Raw genomic sequence first — 22,478 nt, 5'->3', positions numbered from 1 at the left:
CAAGTCCAACTCTTGACACCGCACAGGTCTACCCAAAAGTTCAGACCATGTGACTAAGTGCACAGTCCAATCTCTTCTTAAATTCAGACAGGCTCGGTGCAGTGACCACTTCCCTGGGGAGCCTGTTCCAGTGTGCAACCACCCTCTCTGTGAAGAACCCCCTCCTGACGTCCAGCCTAAATTTCCCCTGCCTCAGCTTAACCCCGTTCCCGCGGGTCCTGTCACTAGTGTTAATGGAGAAAAGGTCTCCTGCCTCTCGACACCCCCTTACGAGGAAGTTGTAGACTGTGATGAGGTCTCCCCTCAGCCTCCTCTTCTCCAGGCTGAACAGGCCCAGTGACCTCAGCCGTTCCTCGTACGTCTTCCCCTCAAGGCCTTTCACCATCTTCGTAGCCCTCCTCTGGACACTTTCCAACAGTTTCATGTCCTTTTTATACTGTGGTGCCCAGAACTGCACACAGTACTCGAGGTGAGGCCGCACCAGCGCAGAGTAGAGCAGGACAATCACCTCCCTTGACCTACTAGCGATGCCGTGCTTGATGCACCCCAGGACACGGTTGGCCCTCCTGGCTGCCAGGGCACACTGCTGGCTCATATTCAACTTGCTGTCTACCACGACCCCCAGATCCCTCTCTTCTAGGCTGCTCTCCAGCGTCTCATCGCCCAGTCTGTGCGTGCAGCCAGGGTTTCCCCGTCCCAGGTGCAGGACCCGGCACTTGCTCTTATTGAACTTCATGCGGTTGGTGATCGCCCAGCTCTCCAACCTGTCCAGATCCCTCTGTAAGGCCTTTACGCCCTCATTTGAGTCCACAACTCCTCCAAGTTTGGTGTCATCAGCAGACTTGCTCAAAATACCTTCTATTCCTACATCCAGATCGTTTATAAAAATATTGAAAAGTACCGGCCCTAAAATGGAGCCTTGAGGGACCCCACTGGTGACCGCCCGCCAGCCTGACGCAGCCCCATTTACCATAACCCTTTGGGCCCTGCCCGTTAGCCAATTGCTCACCCATCATATGATGTTTTTATTTAGCTGTATGGTGGACATTTTGTCCAGTAGGATCCTATGGGAAACCGTGTCAAAAGCCTTGCTGAAGTCCAAAAAAATCACATCAGCTGGTTTCCCTTGGTCCACCATACGGGTGATCTTATCATAAAAGGAAATCAGGTTAGTTAGGCAGGACCTACCCTTCACAAACCCATGCTGGCTGGGACCAATGACTGCTTTGTCCCCCAGGTGCGCCTCAATAAGTCCGAGAACCAACTTCTCCATGATTTTACCAGGCACTGACGTGAGACTGACAGGCCTGTAATTGCTAGGGTCTTCTTTCTGACCCTTCTTGAAAATCGGCACAACATTTGCCAGCTTCCAGAATGAAAATGATTTAATCCTCTTGAGAGTCATCACGCAGGGCAAGCAGGCGATCAGGCCCAGTCAGCATGGGTTTATGAAAGGCAGATCCTGCTTGACGAACCCGATCTCCTTCTATGACAAAATGACGCACTTGGTGGATGAGGGAAAGGCTTTGGATGTGGTCTATCTTGACTTCAGCAAGGCTTTTGACACCATCTCACACAGCATTCTCCTCAAGAAACTGGCTGCTCTTGGCTTGGACTGGCGCAAGCTTCGTTGGGTTAAAAACTGGCTGGATAGCCGGGCCCAAAGAGTCGTGCGCCCTCAGTAAGTTTGCAGATGACACCAAGCTAGGCACGAGTGTCGATCTGCTTGAGGGTAGGAAGGCTCTGCGGGACAATCTGGATAGGCTGCACCGATGGGCTGAGGTCAACTGCATGAAGTTTAACAAGGCCAAGTGCCAGGTCCTGCACCTGGGGCGCAATAACCCCAAACAGAGCTACAGGCTGGGAGGTGAGTGGTTGGAAAGCTGCCAGGCAGAGAAGGACCTGGGAGTATTGGTTGATAGTCGGCTGAATATGAGCCAGCAGTGTGCTCAGGTGGCCAAGAAGGCCAACGGCATCCTGGCTTGTATAAGAAGCAGTGTGGCCAGCAGGTCTAGGGAAGTGATTGTCCCCCTGTACTCGGCTCTGGTGAGGCCGCACCTCGAGTACTGCATTCAGTTTTGGGCCCCTGGCTACAAGAAGGACATCGAGGTGCTTGAGCAGGTCCAGAGAAGGGCGACAAAGCTGGTGAGGGGCCTGGAGAACAAGTCCTACGAGGAGCGGCTGAGGGAGCTGGGCTTATTCAGCCTGGAGAAAAGGAGGCTCAGGGGCGACCTTATCGCTCTCTACAGGTACCTTAAAGGAGGCTGTAGCGAGGTGGGGGTTGGTCTGTTCTCCCACGTGCCTGGTGACAGGACGAGGGGGAATGGGCTAAAGTTGCACCAGGGGAGTTTTAGGTTAGATGTTAGGAAGAACTTCTTTACTGAAAGGGTTGTTAGACATTGGAACAGGCTGCCCAGGGTAGTGGTGGAGTCACCATCCCTGGAAGTCTTTAAAAGACATTTAGATGTAGAGCTTAGGGATATGGTTTAGTGGGGACTGTTAGCATTAGGTCAGAGGTTGGACTCAATGATCTTGAGGTCTCTTCCAACCTAGAAATTCTGTGATTCTGTGATTCTGTAATCTTATCCCCCATGGCACTTGAGAATTAAGTCTGTTAGTGGGAAAAATATGCATATATATATATGTGAAATAAAAGTGTTCAGTGTCTTCAGCAGCTGGGCTCAAACACTCAGTCTGACCCAGCATGTGGGGCTGATGCTCTCGGACAGCCTGGGTGGTCAGGGCATGCAGTATTGTCTCTTACGACAGCTCTGGGGCTCCCTGTATGCTCTGTCTCCTCTGTATGCATGGAGACAACCTCCTTATCACTCACTCCAGCAATATGAATCCCAGAAAAAAAAATGTAGTATAAGAATATTATATGTATGCAACAGTTTGCATTCAAGAAATAACAGTTCTCAATTTGTGTATGAGCGTTACTAAAAATTTCTACTGCATTTGTGCAGCACAGTTCTAAACATCCTTGTTCTGTTACCAGAAAATGCAAACTGTGAAGCTTTAAAAGCTGAAGTATTACCAATACAACAGAGAATCATAAGAATAGCAGTTGAAAGAGACCACTGTAGGTGTCCAGTCCAGTCTTATTCTTGAAACAGAGAGAGGCTTGGAATAACTCAGTCTTGAAAACCAAGGAGCCCACAACTTCTTTGGATAATATTTTCCTCATAGTTAAAGAGTTCTCCTACTGTATAAACATCCCAAGCCGCAACTCATGACTGTTGCCCCTTATTTTATCTTCTGCCATTATCAAAAAGAGTGTATTTCCCAAAAGAGATATAGGTCTTCAAGTACCATGTAAATAGTAGCATGATGCTATTAGACTTGCCCTCCCTTAACCAAAAGAAACAAGTGCAGTTTCCTCAGCCTGTCCTTGTGCTCAAGGCACTTGACCATCACAGTAGCCCTCAACTGGATCAGCTCCAATTTCTCTTCACCCCTCACAGGCATTCCAGATGCAGCCTTAGCACAGGGTAGAGGGATATAACAATTTTGCTCTGGCTCCTGGGCATGCTTCCCCTAAAGCAAGTCTGGTATGTAGTTCGGTTTCTTTGTGGCAATGTGGACTCAGATTCAGTGCAACATCCATCATGAACACAAACTCTTTTTCAACATGACTGCTATCCAGCTGGTCAGCTAACATCCTGGAAAGAGAAGGTCTACACTAAACTGAGAGTTTTCTTCTTGTCAAACTTAATGAGTTTCCCTTTGCTTTATCAGGGGAAGTTTATTAGGGTCCCTCAAACCTGAAGATCATTCTTTCATTACGTCAGTTGCTCCCTTTGTTTTAGTCCCTCTGCAAATTTACTGTAGGTGCCCGTTGTGTTTTCTCCACATCACAGATGAAAACACTGGATAGAATGCATCTCTATTGATATTATCATCAGCCACCAGCAGGACATAAGCACATTGATTCCTGTCTTTTGAGCTTGGCAGTCTAGCCAATTTTCAATATGCAAAACAGTGCTTTCTTCCAGACCTCAACTTCCAGCTGACAATGCAGTGAGAGTGGTGTCACAAGTCCTATCAATATACAGAAGTGGAACAACTACCAGTTTCCTCTCATCCATACAGACAATGATTTCATTGCAGAAGAGAAGCAAGAAAGATATGAGACATATTGACTTCTCCTGGGTTTTGTCCTTTTACATGAATAGAAATAGAGGGATTCCTGCTCTGTCCAGGGACGGGGATGTGGCTTATCTGTCACAATTTTCTAGGTGTTTCTTCTTGCCTTTTTAAAGAACTATGTATCACAGTAACCTTGTTCTAGTTGTCATGGACCTCTCCCCGTCACTATTTTCTTTTAGTTTATAATAGACAAGAGCCTTGCAACCAGCCAACACTTTCACTATATCCAAGTGAATACCATCTGGCAGATGGATTTGAAGACACACTGCTAATCTAAGCAGTCCTTAGCTTACTGGTCCGCCACTGCCGTTTGTACCTTCCTTCTGCAGTGATGCTTGCAGAGATGCTTGTTTCATCCATCACTGAAGCTACATTTTCTCTGAATCTATTTGCTACTAGCCTATCTGTAGAATTCCTTCTTGTTACCCTGTAAGTCTCTATCTAGTTTCAACTCCAACTTTTTGTCCCTCCTGATTTTGTTCCTACGTCCCTAGTCATGCTATTATAATATTTTCAAGTTCCCTGGCCTTGTTTCTACTTCCTTTATGCTTCTTTTTGCATTTCAGCTCATTTAGAAGCACCTTGATAGCCAAGTTGATCTTTTACTGAAAATCCAAGGTTTTCCATGCAGCAGAATGGTTTGCTCCAGGTCTCTCAGTTTTCATTAAAATTCAACCAGCTTTCCCATGCACTTTTTCTCTCCATAGCAGCTTCCCAGGGATTCTGACTAGATGAAATTAGCTGGTGTCTGCTTCCCTAAAACTTTTTTCTAACCTTTCAGAAATCATACATAACAATCTACACATTCTCTTTTTATTAGAGGACAGCTGGAATTCAGAAGGCTGCCAAGCATAAGGGAAGCAGAGACTGTACTTTCTGTAATGCAGTCAACAGTCCTTAATCAGGCCCAGGATCCTCGGGGCTCTAAGGTAATTCACTTCACTCTGCTAAATGGAAAATTATTAAAATAACATCACGTACTTTTAATAATGTCTTCTCCCCAGGGTTCTCAAAGTGCTTTGTAATAATTAATTAATTAACTAAGCCTTGTTACATGACTTTGGCACAAAGCAGTACTATACTCCAATCTACAAATGAATTTGCTCATACTGAATATATTTATCAGTTGACAAAAAGGTAATACGACTACAGGTTTGTCTATTCTTGTATGCATTTAGAGGAACCTACAGGAAAGCTGGGGATATACTCTTTATCAGGGAGTCAATGCGTAACAGTTTTAAACTAAAAGAGGGTAGGTTTCGATTAGATATAAGGAAGAATTTATCTGTGATAAGGGTGTGAGGCACTGGCACAGGTTTTCCAGAGAAGCTGTGGATGACACATCCCTGGAGATGTTCAAGGCCAGGCTGGACAGGGCCCTGGACAACTTGATCTAGTGTGAGACGTCCCTACCCATTGCATGGGGGTTGAAACTAGACGATCCTTAAGGTCGCTTCTAACCCAAACCGTTCTGTGATTCTTTGATTCTATAAGTCAGAAAAAACAAATGTTGACTATGAAACCAGACCCTTCCCCTTGATACAAGTCAAAGTCTTATATATAAAATGGGAAAATTGCAGTTCTGAAATATATATATATACAGAGTAAGCAATTACCTTGAAGTGCCAATATTTCATAAGCAATTTGATTTACCCAGCAGACATCCCAGTAGAGTGACATTATACTGAAATGCAGGCCTAGAGATGCAAAAGGGTAGGATAAAAATAAAAATATATGAACCTTTTTAATGCACAGGATTTAATTACAGAAATATTAGTTCTTCTCAGTGAAAATCAAAGGCATGAAAAAATCAGGGAAGAAGTCGTCCTTTCAAATTAATGTAATATTAAATCTAGGGTTACCAAACCAATTATTTTACCTTTTATTGTTATAGAATCATCATGCCAGCCATGACCATAGCTGAGGTAAACATAGTCGGTGATCGACTTTCCATTCTGTTTCAAATTTTGTGTTTTACAGAAAGAAAGAAAAAATGTCAGTCACAAACATGGGACAAAGAAGCAGTTCCTTTTAAATGCCCTTCATTGCCTTTCTGATATAGAAAGCCACAGAAAGAAAAAAAATTGTCAGCCACTTTCCACTTCTGAACTGCAGCAGCACACAGATCATATTGCTACTGACACCTTCAGCAAATCTGACAAAATTCACTTGCTAGGGGACATACAAATATGTCCTCCTCAAAGAGCCTCCCCACCCAACCATCAATGCTGACAGAACTGCAGAGAGGTCTGACTTTCCAAAGCTGGGGAGCAATGTCTCAAGCACTGACTGCTGGAGTCTGGATCCGGGTCTGAGAGCCTTAGGGCTCTCAGGTTAATTTAAAGATGGTCAGATGGTGGGCTGGCAGTATACCAAAGCAGCTGTGTGCTAGGCTAGTTTCAATCACTCGTATACTCTTGGAGGATCTGTTGATATAAGCAAGTTTTTACTAACCTTTCATTTTGATAGATCAGCTTTTTCTGATGGAAATATAATCCATCACAAAGTTTTTGGACAGGTCTAAACTGCTTAGACTTTTCTACATAGAATACAAAGCATTAGAAACCCCAGTTACTAACACAGGAGCTCCTTCTTTTGGAGAAATGTTTTCTGGAGGTTTTTGTTATTATTGTTGATTTTTGTTGTTCTTTTGTTTGTTTGTTTCTTTCTTTCTTTTTCTTCTTCTTTTTTTTTTTTTTTTCATTTTTGCTCTTTTCATTATAATTTATCTGGTTTTATTTTAGTTTGTGTTATTTTAAAGAACAAACCCCAAATAGACATGTTTCCAAGTTAAAGAAAATATAGAATACAAAACTTTTATAGTCTTGTATTTATAGGTTTATTATTATTATTATTATTATTATTATTATTATTATTATTATTATTATTATTATTATTATTGATAGTTTCAAATAGACTGAGAAGAGAGACTCCCTGATGTTTTGAAGTGAAATAATCAGTGAAGACAAGTATCTGGTGTGATCATACTCAAAATTTCTGTAAAAAATGCTTGCTTACTTTTGTTGAATTCAGAGACCTTTGGCTTATAGTGAACAGCATGCAGAATCCAGAAACATCAGATTTATATCTGATATACAGATACAACATTTTGAATAAGGGATCGTGCTTCTACATTTTTGTTGTGCATATGGCAAATCCGTATGGGCTTCTCAGGATGCTGTGATACCTTTGACAGACTTGTAAAATTCTTTACAAGCTAAAATGTCTTATAATATATTGAGTAGTCTGTAATGCAAAATGAACAGTGATGGACAAAAGTCCCTATTTAAAGGTAATCTCTTAGCAGTCTTTAAAAATACATGTACTTTGTCTGGCACAGTACAACTTCTGAAATCAGTTCATGATATTCCAGCTGCTATCTTTTTATTAAGCTCCATCTTTCAGAGGTGCACTCAGCACATCCTAGTTAGCTTGTATGAAAATATTAAACAATAAATATAATGCAGAATGCTTTATATAACTCTGTGCACTTACAAATGGTTTTATGAGTAGTAGCTGTACACAGTACTGATTTAAATCCAAAATGGTCCATAGAATAGTACTTAATTTGTCAATTAACCATGTAAACCACATACAGAAGAGTTCTACTAATAGAAAATGAAATAGAAAATGAAAATAAATATATTGTCAAAAGTTAAAAAGTAAATGAAAGCAAAGGATATTTTCCACTGAAGAAAAATAAAAGCAGCTGGAAAATGGGAAAAGAAAAAAAAAAAAAGAAAAAAAAGAAAAAAGACAGCTTTATTGTATACAATCCTAGTAAGAGTTTTAGCATCTGTTTTAAGTTGCGTTCCATTCTCTAGCTTTTAATGCTACTTCTGTAAAGTCTTACTCATTTTGTCCATGTTAAATTTTATAGTGCATTTTTCCAGATGGACTCTGTTGTCAAACTCATTTTCTGTATTTCTTAGTATATATTTGACTTTAATCTCCCATTTGTGTACTTTTTACATTTCAAATGTATAAACTCTTCCAGGATGTCTCTTGAAGACTGCTGGTTTTAGGAAGCCTCAATGTGCTCTTTACCTGAATTATTGCTGACAATATAATATCTGTATTTTCCTAGCCTGAATGAGATCTCATTACTGGTATTTTTCTACTGAGTTGCACATGCTTTTTCACAAGAGAGGCATGTCATATATTATGTCTATGATTGGTGCCTATCAGTAAATATCATTGCCTATCAGTAAATGTCAGGAAAGTGTCATTTAGTGGACAAAACTAAAGTTATAAAGCTTTTTTAAAATGTTTACAAATTATATTTTTATGTAATTTATTTAACTATTTACTTTTTAAGTAAGATTATCTATGTAAATGAGTGTTAAGGAAATTATTGGTTTATTTACAAAACATAGGAAGCATTTAAATTTTCAGTTATTTTTAAAGTTATATACTACACAGCTATCACTTTTTACACAGATTCACTTATTAAGACAAATATTAGTCTGTGGTGGTTTGGAATTTTTTGCTGGAGTAAAGGAACTGTAAATAGAAACAAAGGTGAGGTGAGCATAGGAAGTACATAAGTGAAAATTTACAGAGTATGATGTACAATTGGTCTATTGACAATTCCAGCACCTGGAAAATAAATAAATAAATAAGTTGAAAACCGTACCTCCAAACCACAGATGGGAGCAACGGTGGAGGGTGGTAGAGAATACATAAATAGAAGTTATACTTAATGTAAAAACCTGAGCAAATACAAACAGACAATTGGTTTTAAGTGACTAGCAGGAGGTAAATAAGAGGAGAGAAGAGTTGATCATGCAAGAAAGAGAAAGACATGATTAAATCACAAGTAAGATATTAGAGACTGACTTTTAAAACTTTAAAGTTTAGCTACAATAAATTACTTCATACACCTCACTACCAGCCAAATCTGAGAACAATTCATAGAAATTTCATTACACAGAAATACATTTTCCCTGTTTTCTTCCTTATCTGTCTCTCTTTTTCATAAATGTTAAAATGTTATACTTTCCATCTTAGCATGGTTGTGTTATTTCATTTTATTTATTTATTTATTTATTTATTTATTTATTTATTTATTTGTCCTCTTCGTCTCCCCTATGACTGCAAAGGAATGGCCATGGTAACTCAAGCAGAAGAAAATTCTAACCAGACAACATGATATGGGAACAGAACTTCCAAAAAGGGTAGTTAAATGTGTTGACTGAAATTGCACTGAATTGCATTCAATGTCCAGAATGTCTCTGATGTGACTCTGATCATAACAATATGAGGAAAAACAGTGACTGCAGTCAGACCAAAGATTTTTCTTGTACTGTATCTTATCTACAAGAGTGGGTGAAAGTGGATACCTAATGAAAAACATAACAATTTTAGGGCAATTACAGAGTGCCCTAAAAATTACAGAGTTGCTCTCCTCTGAATACTCTCCCACTCTTGAATTTGTGTCACAGAGACTGCATGAAACACACATAGTTTCTATACATTTAGTAAGCCATAGGGGATTTTTTTTTTTCTTTTTATTGTTTGCCTAAAAAATATGTAAGCTTTTAGCATTCATCACAACCTGTGCAAAGAGCTTCCATTCATCATGAACTAAATAGATATGTTGTATGATATGTGCTCCACAAATGTTAATGGCAGTAAAGCTCTTCTTGATGCACAGCTTGGTGAATACCATAAAATGGACTGCAATTTGTTGGAAACCAAGCCTGGAGTAATATTTCTGAGGCCACAATTTAAAGATGCAGAATTATGTTTGGAGGACTTTCAGCATTCAAAATGACAGGGCACACTAATACAAAGCAAGATTGTCTGACATAGAATGCAACAGAAATTACAACCTGCATCCCAAGATTAGATAAACTACACCATAAGAAAACTGCATCTGTAGGTACTTTATAGGTGGAAAAACTTCTCTCAAGAAAACAAATCCTGGTCTTATATTAATATAACACAGCATGAAATACAAGAAATGAGTACCTCTTCTTCAGAGCCATACATAGGTACAAAGTGAAGCCAAGTTCCAAGTGAACAAAAAGCATTTTACTGTAACAAGGTGAATAAATCATTAGTGCATTTTAGATTGGCCAAATTTCTGCATGAATAGTGCCAACATCCTAAAAAAAAAAAATAATAAAATGAAATGAAATGAAATAAAATAAAATAAAATAAAATAAAATAAAATAAAATAAAATAAAATAAAATAAAATAAAATAAAATAAAATAAAATAAAATAAAATAAAATAAAAGAGAAAGAGTAGGAATAAAATATATTTAAATATCTTTTATGTGTGAACATTCTATTAAGCGTTAAAGCTAAAGCTATAAGAAATATGTAATCTTCTACACCGCCTGGTATGACAAGCCAAGAAATCTCACATACACAAGGGTACTATAGTTTTGCAGATCTTTTGACAATGAGAATAGGGTGGAGCACATCTTTTTCATTAAAATGTTTGCTTTATCCAAGTAGAATCGTTCCTCAAAGGTATTCCAATTTCAACAGTGCTTTTAATGGAAAACATTTATTAAAATGAAGCTGCAGACTCCTATAAATTTCAGAGAGAAAGGAGGGAGATGAAAAGGAGGGAAAAAATTCAAAATTCACCATTTTCAGAGGATGTTTTTGACATATTACATTGAAATCAATTCCAAAAGCTTTCTTTTCATTTCAATGAGATAAACAAATACATTTTGAAACCTCAGAAATTAATATAACGTTCAATTGCTTTCTAATGACAAAAGCACATACAAGATAGAAGTATATGTGAATGAGAGAAAGTATGTCCACCCCTAGTAATTCCATATGAACCAGAATAGTTTCCTGGCAGATCAGTAAGAGACTGAATACATGTGGTTTACTGTAGCTAATTAAGTAAAGGAGAGATTTTTCAAAAGGGCAGCTGATACCTTTCTTTAGTTAATGTGGTATTTCCTCAATTAAAGTTAGAGAGAAGTGGCAGCACTAAGTGCATCTAATCAAAAACAGATGCTATGCTCAAAAATGGAAACCCAGGAGACCAGCACTCCTGGGAATAATTGCTCACAGTCTGTAAGCCTTTTCTCTGTTCCAGAATATTTTTGACCAGATTTTTGTTTGGGGGGATAAGATTTTATGTGTTGTTTTGTTTTTAATCTTCTTCTACTTCTGTAGTCTATCTTTGAAAGCCTGTCAGACTTCATCTCATCTGTTGTTTTCTATTCTCTCCTCACACTGCTCTCACCAACTTTTCTTTCTCTAGAAAGTTGTGATGTTGTATGTATTGTGTATGCCATATTGGTTGGTTATTTTTTCCCTGCTCGCTGTCTCCTGCCAAAGTTCACTTATTCAACAATCTTCGCTTGTCACACACTAAGAAAATAGTAAGTAGGTGGCATTTCATAGGAATAATGTGCCAGCACGAGTCTTTTGAAATGTAGCTTTTAAAAGCTTTCTTTAAAGGGAAAAGAATCATAGAAGATATAATAGCTCAGAAGAAAAATACTCCCTTCATTTCACATGTTAATTTAAAAGAATAGTTTAATATATTTGTAACCATTTAAGTTTAAAAATGGTATGTTATCCTTTGGACACGTTATAATTCAATGTCAGTAATGTTCACAGTGTAAATGTCCTGAATTTGTATATATACAGAATAGTTCTGCCAAATGACTTTTGACAACCAGCACATACACTTTTATTAGGAAATGCTGTCAGAATTTTCCTTTTCTCTTTTTTTTCCTCCAATTTTATACAAAGAAAATGTAAATAACAATATGAAATGCTTTTGCTTACCGAAGGTGAAAATGAAAGACACTGAAGATGTGCTCACATTTTCTCTTATGCTAATATTTTGTTTCAACTCCAAATAAACAGACAGTTTCCATATAGTACACCTGACATGTTTATTACAGCATTCTGCAAGAGCAATTTCCACTCCGTTGTATTCTTTCACAGATTGTGTTATTAAAAAGAGGAATAGAGAAGAGGCAATCAAGATCAGATTTTTAACTGATAGAAAAGGTAACCTATTCAAATTTTTTCTAGGAATATATACAGCTATTTTCACAGCTATCCGAAGCAGCAATTCTTATATGAAGGTGCTATAAATTCTGTCCATAGTAATATAAGACTTCAAACTACTCAGATACAGAAAACTATCTCGGGATAAGACATGGACAAGGAAATAATATATTGGCCAACATAAGTCAACTCTTTATGAGTCAGAACCACAGCAGGATAAAGCTTCATTGTTTAAGCTTTTATGCTTGTTTGCACCAAACACAGATCCTTGTTCTGAGGTATACTGCCACAAGAAGGTCAAACACAGATCTGGAGAAAAGCTCTCTATTACATTTTTTCAAAAGTCAAAATATATTGTATGACCAAGAAACAGACCCTACAAAAACAAACAAAACAAACAAAAGTCATTCATATATCAATGAACTATCAACAGTGCCTAAATAGGCTATATAGGCATTTTTAATACATAACAAACAATTATCCTCATAATCTCTCTATATATATATTCGCACTTTGTTGACAGTGTAAAAAGCACATCAGATGAATGTATCAGACCTTTCCAAGAACAAGTATTCTGTGTGTTCACACCATTATGAAATATAAACAGTTGCTATAGAAATTCTGATTCAATTTTTTACCATTTTCAGTGAACTAACTAGGAGCTATACTATCCAGAATCAAATAATCTATTCTGATGTCTTCATATATAGGATATTCCAAATTGTATTTATGTTTAACAAAATACATACATTAAGAATTACTGGAATTTACTAGACATTATGATTTCTGAAGGGTAGAACTTTTATGATCAGCTCTAATTTTCTGCAAGATATCTAGCTCTAGTCTTTTTGGGACAGGCAACAATATAATGTTAAGATTAAATATGTCCATATGTTTACATTTGCTGCTATGTCTTCTACTTGTACCAGAGTTTGCCTAACCACTTAAGATAAAATAAAAAATAAAAACAAAACAAAACAAAACAAAACATATATAGCTTCCAACAGTGTCTGAATATGTTTTACAGGTTGTCAGTCGTAAGTCTGGAACAAAACAAGGAATTATGATCTGATTTATCCTACTTCCATCAGTTTTCCACTGCTATCAACTGTAACCAGCATTTGTGGTGGTTTAAAATCAATAGCATCTAAGTTTCACCACATTGCTTTCACTTTCTCTCCTCAGAAGGACAGGTGGAGAAAATATGATGAAAAAGGCTTGTGGACTAAAATAAGGTGTTGTGGTTTAACCTGGCAGGCAGCTAAGCACCACACAGCCATTTACTACTCAGTAGGATGGAGGAGACAATTGGAGGGGAAAAAAATAAAAATAAATGAAGAAAAAAAAAAACTCATGGGTTGAGATAAAGATATGTTAATAGGAAAGAAAAGGGGGAGGGGGAGGGAGAGGGAGGAGAATATGAGAGAATATACAAAGCAGGTGATGCATGACACAACTGTACACCACAAACTGACAATGCCCAGCCAGTCCCCAGCAACAGTAACCCCTGGCCAATACAACACCCTTATTGCTGAGCACGACATCACATGGCATGGGACATTCCTTTGGTCAGTCTGGGCCAGCTGTCCTGCTGTCTCCTCCAGCTCCTGGTGCACCCCCAGCCACCTCGCTGGAACGGCAGCATGCAGAGCCAAAAAGTCCTTGGCTCTGTGTAAGCACTGCTCTGCAGCAACTAAAATATTGGTGTGTTATCAGCATTATTTTCCTCCTAAATTCAAAACACCGCATCGTGCCAGCCTCTATGAAGAAAATCATCTCAGCTGAAAGAAGTACATAAGGACAGAGAAATTAGTCACCAATTACTGTCATGTCCAAAACAGACTCATCATAAGGGAGACTAATATAGTTTATTGCCTATTACTATCAGGCTGGAGCAGTGAAAAAGTAAAAGCAAAATAAAAACATCCTCCCCATCCACCACATTCTACATCCCCAGGTGGTGCAGAGGAATGGGGAATAGGGGTTGTAGTCAGTCCACAACGCTTTATCTCTACTACTCCTTCCTCACTCATATTCCCCTTGGCATGTAAACCCAGTACAGTACTTAAATCTAATTCACAGAATCACAGAATCACAGAATTTCTAGGTTGGAAGAGACCTCAAGATCGAGTCCAACCTCTGACCTAATGCTAACAGTCCCCACTAAACCATATCCCTAAGCTCTACATCTAAATGTCTTAAAGACTTCCAGGGATGGTGACTCCACCACTACCCTGGGCAGCCCGTTCCAATGTCTAACAGCTCTTTCGGTAAAGAAGTTCTTCCTAACATCCAACCTAAAACTCCCCTGGTGCAACTTTAGCCCATTCCCCCTCGTCCTGTCACCAGGCACGTGGGAGAACAGACCAACCCCCACCTCGCTACAGCCTCCTTTAAGGTACCTGTAGAGAGCGATAAGGTCGCCCCTGAGCCTCCTTTTCTCCAGGCTGAACAAGCCCAGCTCCCTCAGCCGCTCCTCGTAGGACTTGTTCTCCAGGCCCCTCACCAGCTTGGTCGCCCTTCTCTGGACCCGCTCAAGCACCTCGATGTCCTTCTTGTAGCCAGGGGCCCAAAACTGAACACAGTACTCGAGGTGTGGCCTCACCAGAGCCGAGTACAGGGGGACAATCACCTCCCTAGCCCTGCTGGCCACACTGTTTCTTATGCAAGCCAGGATGCTGTTGGCCTTTTTGGCCACCTGAGCACACTGCTGGCTCATATTCAGTCGACTATCAACCATCACTCCCAGGTCCTTCTCTTGGTGTCATCTGCGAACTTACTGAGGGTGCACTCAATGCCCTCGTCCAGATCATCGAGGAAGATATTAAAGAGGACCGGCCCCAGCACCGAGCACTGGGGGACGCCACTAGTGACTGGCCCCCAACTGGTTGCAATTGCAATTTACTGCAATATAGGTTGCAGGAAATAAAAGGTCCAGATTGGAATATAGATGTTCCTTTCTGTTTACATACAAATATATGATTGCCAGATAATCAAGATGTAGGGTTTTTCCACCATCTTTTGGACAAGCAATCACTTCTCCCTCTCACAAATGCAGTGTTCAGCTCTCCCTCTGTAGTCAGCACTATTGGATTAAGCTCCCATGCTGCACAGCTCCAGGAAAGCCAGGTGGGAAATGATTAGCATATGTTGGACAAGGCTGCAAGAAAAAAAATTGGCTTGCATGGTTTACTAGTGCACTGATTCTTGCCCCTGCATGATGCTTGGTCTCATTTTTCTCAAACAGCTTGGTGGTGTGTCCTCAGGCTCTCTTGTCTAAGGAAAAAAAAAAAAAAAAAAAGAAAAAAAAAAAAGAAAAGCTTTCATTTTTACCTACGGCACTGAAGTCCATTATCTTATTTTCTCTTTTGAATGCTTCAAAGATAAGAGGTCCCATTACCAGAATGCTCAATCTCAGTATGAGCAAGCAGGCTATTCCCCTACCTCCTTAACTGCTCTCTAAGGAATGGACTCCTAACTTCCAGGCAGTGATACTGTCAGCTGGTAACAGATGAAGCTTGTAGCTCTGACACATTGCATAAAGCTAGAAGCATTTGCCATTTTAAATTGGGGAAGGGAAAATCACTGCAGGAAAGATGCACTCTTTAAACAGGAAAAGCTGGATTTCAGCCCTATATAATGGACTGTGAGGGAGCCAAACTTCCCTGAAAAAGTGTGAACCTAAAATATATATATATATATTGTATTTTTATTAATGCCTAATATTTTGTTATCTTGCCTAAAAGTTTGCTGTTTTCACCTCTTTTTCAGCTTTTTTTTTTTTTTGAGTTTTATTTTGACAGAAGAAAAATAATGTTTTTCCTTTATATGCAGGTGGATTTTGCCAGTTTAAGAGACACATTCCACCCCCCACTCTCCCAAACAGAGAATGAATAAAATATTGAAAGTGATTTTATTTGCTACAGGACTACACAGTGGATATTATTTCATAAATTTTGTATTAAAAAAAAAAAAATCAATGAACTAAGGAATTATAAGAAGATTAAAGTCATTGTAAATATCAGTGGGCATCTAGATGGAAATAGAAAGGTTTGCATTGATCGAACATGCAGAAGCATTTATAAGTTCAAACCATGATTTAAGAAAATAGAAATTTGATTTTGAGCAGCAGTGAGCAAGTAAAAATATTCCAATGTCAGGAAAATAAATGTTTGCTGAGGTCAACTTTCAAATAAGTAATAAATAGTTTTCCATTTATTCATATAAATCCATAGATGACTTGAAATGTAAATTTAAAATGTTAATTTTTAAAGAATATAACAGTATACTTGATTAAATTAAGAAATTTAATGCTATAAAAGACAGTGGCTTTTATGTGGGTAGGTGTTATTACCATTTCTCGGCAGGCTATTAAGACTTTCATTTCAGGGAATTGTGTTTAACATGGAATTGTATTTCAGTAGTTACTCTACATAACATACAGGGATAATAGCAGTGAATATGTTCCATTTAATCCTTTCTTTTCAAGTTTTTCCTTGTAGATGATTTATTTTTGTTTTAGAATATTTAAGATATATTGTATTTATTTATTTTTTAATTAATTAGATCATTTGCTTGGTGTAAAATAATGGCAAATATGAGAATGATAAAGAGCAGAACTTTTTATACTTTTTTATATTTGGCAGCTAATGTCAGTAAGTGAAAAGTCTGGAGTTCATTAATGACTGTACCTTTCTCAAGGTATGCTTAAGATCAAGAGCAGAGTGACTTATCTGGTAGAGAGGCTGACTTTCTGAGAAAGGCACCAAAAATCTAAGTGTAAAAGTACAAGCCTTGTGTACTCTCCTGGTAAATTCTCTGGGCATTGTGGAAGATACTGTTTTATAAAATAATGCTCAGCTTGCTTCCTTTCATTAAACATACTTGATACTGCTGATCTAGCTAAATCGGTCAGTTCTTAAGGAATACTGGCTAAGAGATTAATAGTAATGCAGATTAATGCTATCTATCTACTTACTAATGACTGCGTTTATACGTCTCACAGGGTGAAACCTACTCAAGCACACTACTAAAAGAAAATGGCTCCTTAGGACATCTGACCAGCTCTAGCTCGCTGCATGATGCCATTATCTGCTAGGAAAACAAACAGAGCTCAGATAATACCTGCCAGGGAGGCATACCAGAAAGCTCTGGGCTATATCTACCCTCTGATGATTTTTTAATTTATGTACCATGAAAAATAACAGAGTACAGATGAATTGTTAACTTTCTATCTTTAGAGTGGAAGGCCAAAAGGTAACAGTAACACCGGAAACGACTATGATCGGCTTAAGATCTAAACAAAGTCAAAAAGGTTGACCTCAGGCTACATGTCCAATTAAGCCATTAGAAGCTGGTGCCAACAATGAGAGTTAGAAAGCAGTAAATAATTAAAGCCTTAACCCCTTAGTGGGAGCACTGTGAGGAAGGCTGAGCCCAAGGAGGCCTGGCCCTGGCTAGGCCACCACAAGCCAGGAATGGGACACACCAGTGGGTAGAATCATAGAATATCCTCAGTTGTAAGGAACCCACATGGATCATTGAGTCCAACTCCTGGGTCTGCACAGGTGTGGTGGTTTTACCTTACTGGGCAGCTAAATTCCACCACAACCACTCTTGCACGCTCCCACCTCAGAAGAGGGAGAGAAAATATGCTGGAAAGAAAAGAAGGCTCATGGGTTGAGATAAGGATAATTTAATTAAAGGGAATAGGAAGAAGGAAAAAAAAAAAAAAAAAAAAAAAAAAAAAAAAAAAAGGCCATGCAGATGCACAGAGAGAAGAAAAAAAAAAAATATATATATATATATTCTCTGCTTCCCATCAACAAGCAATGTTCAGCCACATCATGGGAAGCAGTGCCTCAATACGTGTAGTTGTTGTTTGGGAAGACAGACATATTCATAATGAGAGCCTCTCTTCTTCCCCTTTCCCACCTCCTACTGCTGAGTGTGGCATTGTATGGTATAGAACATCCATTGGTTGGTTTAGGTCAGCTGCCATGGTGATGTCCCCTCCCCAGCTCTTGCCCACCCCCAGCCTGTTGGCTACTCAGGGGTTGGAGGGAATCCTGATGCTGTATCAGCACTGCTCAGCAACAGGCAAAACACTGTTGTGATACCAATGCTGTTCTAGTTACAAGTGCAGAGCACAGCACTATGTGGACTGCTGCAGGGAAAGTTAACTCCACCCCAGCCAGACCAAGTACAACAGGACCACCTGTGGTGGTTTTACTCAAGTGGCTAGCTCCACCACAGCTGCTCTCTCACTACCCTTCCTCAAAGGGAAATGGGAAGAAAATATGATGTAAATGGGGAGAAAATATGATGCTAAGGGCTCAAGGGTTGAGATAAGGATGGGGAGATCGTTCAACAATTATCATGATGGGCAAAACAGACTCAGAGTAGGGAGATTTGCTAACAAGCTACAGAAATGAGAAACAAAGGAAAGAAACCAAAATCACCTTCCCCTCATCCACTCTCTTACACCCCCTCCCCCTGTGTGGTGCGGGGGAATGGGGGAATAGAGGCTGCGGTCAGTCTATAGCACTTTGTCTCTGCTTTTCCTTCACAGTCACTCTCTGCCCCTGCTTCACGTGGGGTCCCTCCCACAGGATGCCGTCCTTCTGAACTGAGCCTGAGGGGGCTGCCCACAGGCGGCAGTTCTTCAACAACTGCTCCCACATGGCTCTGTCCCACGGGGTCCATCCCCCAGGAGCAAACTGCTCCAGCACGGGTCCCCCACGGGTGGGCGGCAGCTCCCCCCAGACCCCCTGCTCCTGTGTGGGCTCCTCTCCATGGGCTGCAGCTCCAGCCCGGGGCCTGCTCCTGCAGGGCCTCTCCATGGGCCGCAGCCTCCTACAGGCCACATCCACCTGCTCCACCGGGGGCTCCTCCATGGGCTGCAGTGTGGAGATCTGCTCCATGTGGGACCCATGGGCTGCAGGGGGACAGCCTGCTCCACCAGGGGCCTCTCCACAAGGGAACTCCTGCTCCAGTGCCTAGTGCCTAGTGCCTAGTGCCTCCTACTCCCTCTTCACTGACCTTGGTGCCTGCAAGGCTGTTTCTCACTCCTCACTCTCCCAGCTGCTGTTGTGAAGCAGTTTTGTTGTGTTGTTTCTTTCTTACTTAAATCCGTTTTCCTAGAGGTGCAATCTCCATGTGAGATTTGTAAGAATGGAACTTTCTTGTATATCATGTACCTGATGTTCTTATCAGCCCCATTCCTGTGCTCACAGGAATAACCAGGATGGTAGTATGGTGTGTGTTCGCCCATGTGTGTATGTGTGTGCTGAGCTACTGTTAGGGTTTAGTGTGTGTATCTCATGAATATATACTCTTCATGCACTTGGATTTCTTCTCTCAGGCATCCTTAATGATCTTAAGTTATAGTACCTGACAACAATCTATCAAACTTTTTTTAAGAGAAGCTTTTTGTATTTAGCCTGATAACTTCTGTGGATTTGATGCACACTTTTACTGCTATATTGGCTGCTTGAATGAATTGTTTAATGAATAAATCTCTCAATGTAATATTTTCAAAGACTTCAAAAATAAATGAAAAGGGAAAAAATAGATAATCTAATTTTTTTTCCTATCCTAATTTAAAAATAATGTTTTCATATGTTCAAACTTTGAAATGAAAGCAAAATATTCAGACAGACTTCAAAGAGAATATATATGTCCAATTAAATCCATTTTATATCCTAAAAGCTGACATGGACTGTTTAATATCCTCATATTTTTGAATCTAATGACAGAAACCATAGAATCAAATAATTATAGAATGGTTTGGGTTGGAAGACACCATAAAGATCCTCTAATTCCAACCTGTCTGACATGGTCTGACAGGGTCACCACCACCACCCCCCGCCCACGCCCCATTAGATCAGGTTGCTCAAAGCCCCATCCAACCTGGCCTTGATCACTTCCAGGGATGGGGCATCCACAACTACTCTGGGAAACCTGTTCCAGTGCCTCACCACCCTCAGAGTAAAGAATTTTCTCCTCTCTAATCAAAACCTACCCTCGTTTATTTTAAAACTGCTACTCTTTGACCTATCACTATATTCTCTGACAGAGTCCCTCCCCAGCTTTCATGTAGACCACTTTCAGGTACTGGAAGGCCTCTATAAGGTCTCCCCAGAGCCTTCTCTTCTCCAGGATGAACAATCCCAACTCTTTCAATCTGTCTTATTAGGAGAGGTGGTCCAGCCCCTTGATCATCTTTGGGGCCCTCCTCTGAACTTCTAATACTTCTAATGTCCTTCTTGTTCTGTAGGCCCCAGAGCTGAACACAACACTGCATGTGGGGTCTCACAAGAGCAGAGTAGAGGGGAAGAAAAGGAAAGGAAAGGAAAGGAAAGGAAAGGAAAGGAAAGGAAAGGAAAGGAAAGGAAAGGAAAGGAAAGGAAAGGAAAGGAAAGGAAAGGAAAGGAAAGGAAAGGAAAGGAAAGGAAAGGAAAGGAAAGGAAAGGAAAGGAAAGGAAAGGAAAGGAAAGGAAAGGAAAGGAAAGGAAAGGAAAGGAAAGGAAAGGAAAGGAAAGGAAAAGAAAAGAAGGAGAGTGGAAACCTAATTAAGAAACATTACCGATCTTAAAATTAAGAAGCTTTAATTATAAGAAGCTTCTGAATAGAACAAGCATACTTAGAATGGTCTTTTGAGCTACACAACTGCAGAACTAGAACAAATTTCCTCTACACAGACTCATGAAGAAAGTTTCACTAGTGAATACAATTGAAAAACTTTTATACTGAAAACACAAACTTTCCTTATAATACTAGGAATTTTTATTTCATTTTTTTTCTTAAAAAGAGATCTGTGGGAAACTTGTACAACTGATTTTGAGGCATTTCCTCTTTGGTCTTGCAAGATGCTATTTTTAAAGGAGAAATCATGTGCAGCAAAGGATCTTTGAAGGTATATTTCTTGTATAAAAGACTTATTTTGTCACAAGCAATTAATAAGTTTTCTGGCTTTGTTCAGGTTTATCATTTTCTTTTATTTTTCTTATTTATCAGTTACAGAGGTGTTAAGGAAATTTTCTTGAAGTATTTCTTGTGTATTTGATACTTAAATCATATGGCTGAAACTTTATTCAAGTGCCTCCTTGAGTTTTCTTTTGTCACTTTGTAGAATGGCTTGTTAAGGGTCTCTTTTTGGTAGATGTGTCATAGGCTATATAACATTCAGTTCCACATCGTGCAACATTTTCTATGGAGCTTGTGTATTTATAGCTACTATACTGTACCTTGTTAAAGACAGATGGCAATGAAGCCAACTGGGAATTTCTTTCTTCCTTTGTTCACTGGCCTTTTATGACTCATAACATCAGATGTAGAAGAGCACCAAAAGATATTGAATCAAACACAACAGAACGAAATGATTCTAAGTTCAGAAAATATAGGTTGTATCTGCTTCATAAATAAATGAAATGTATGTTACAAATAGATGGTCAAAAACTTGTTGTAGACAACAATATAATTGCATTGAAAGATGAAAATTATGGAAAAAAAATGTAATTTAGAAACTGAATATCTGGAATTGTCATTTGCATATTGTGAATTCTAAAATATTTGTGAACATTCTCTCATATACAATCTTTTTTATTCCTCAGGCTCCATTAAATCTGCCCCGAAGAAGCTCAAGGACCAAGATTTTTGCCTGAAAGTTACCTGTAAGTGTAAGAACATTTTACAGTTGCTGATTAAAACTGGCTGGCTTTCTGAATACAGTAGTAGCTTTTTAATAATAAACTGAAGAATAATTATCATCACAAAGAGAATGATACATGATGTTTCCACCTTCCTCAATCCCACCCCCTAGACTTTGAGATGCCTTGGAAACTTTATATAAGGCTTTGTGCTAACATAAAGCTTATGTTAACATAACATTTCTGCTAAACTCTATGTCAATTTATTTCAAAAGTTAATGAAACAATTGACAAAATCAATGGTATCTATAATGGTGATCTTTTTCATTTGGATTGTTTTGCCATTGTCTAGAAGAGAGAGCTGACATTAGTATTACTTTACTGCAGTGGAAGAGAAACTGAAGGTCACTTACATGCCACATTTCAATGAACTGTTTGCTGCACAAAATAAAAGTTGCTAGCATGGTAACAATAATTACTGTAGTCTTCTGGCCTCTGACAAAATATTAGCACTGGGAGGTGCTGCTATTGTTTAAGGTTGAGCACTTCAGCTGTAGTAGGAATTTTTGTTTATTTTGCTTTTCAAAGAACATTCAAGGACTACTGAGAATAGCAGGACTTGGGATGGGTTGTATTTATTTTATTCACAGCCGTGTTTGGTTTGACACCTGCACACAACAATT

This window comes from Aythya marila, assembly GCF_965140915.1.
Source record: "Aythya marila genome assembly, chromosome: 2".
Taxonomy (NCBI): Eukaryota; Metazoa; Chordata; class Aves; order Anseriformes; family Anatidae; genus Aythya; species Aythya marila.
The sequence above is the reverse complement of the archived record's forward strand: the minus strand, read 5'-3'. Positions refer to the sequence as shown.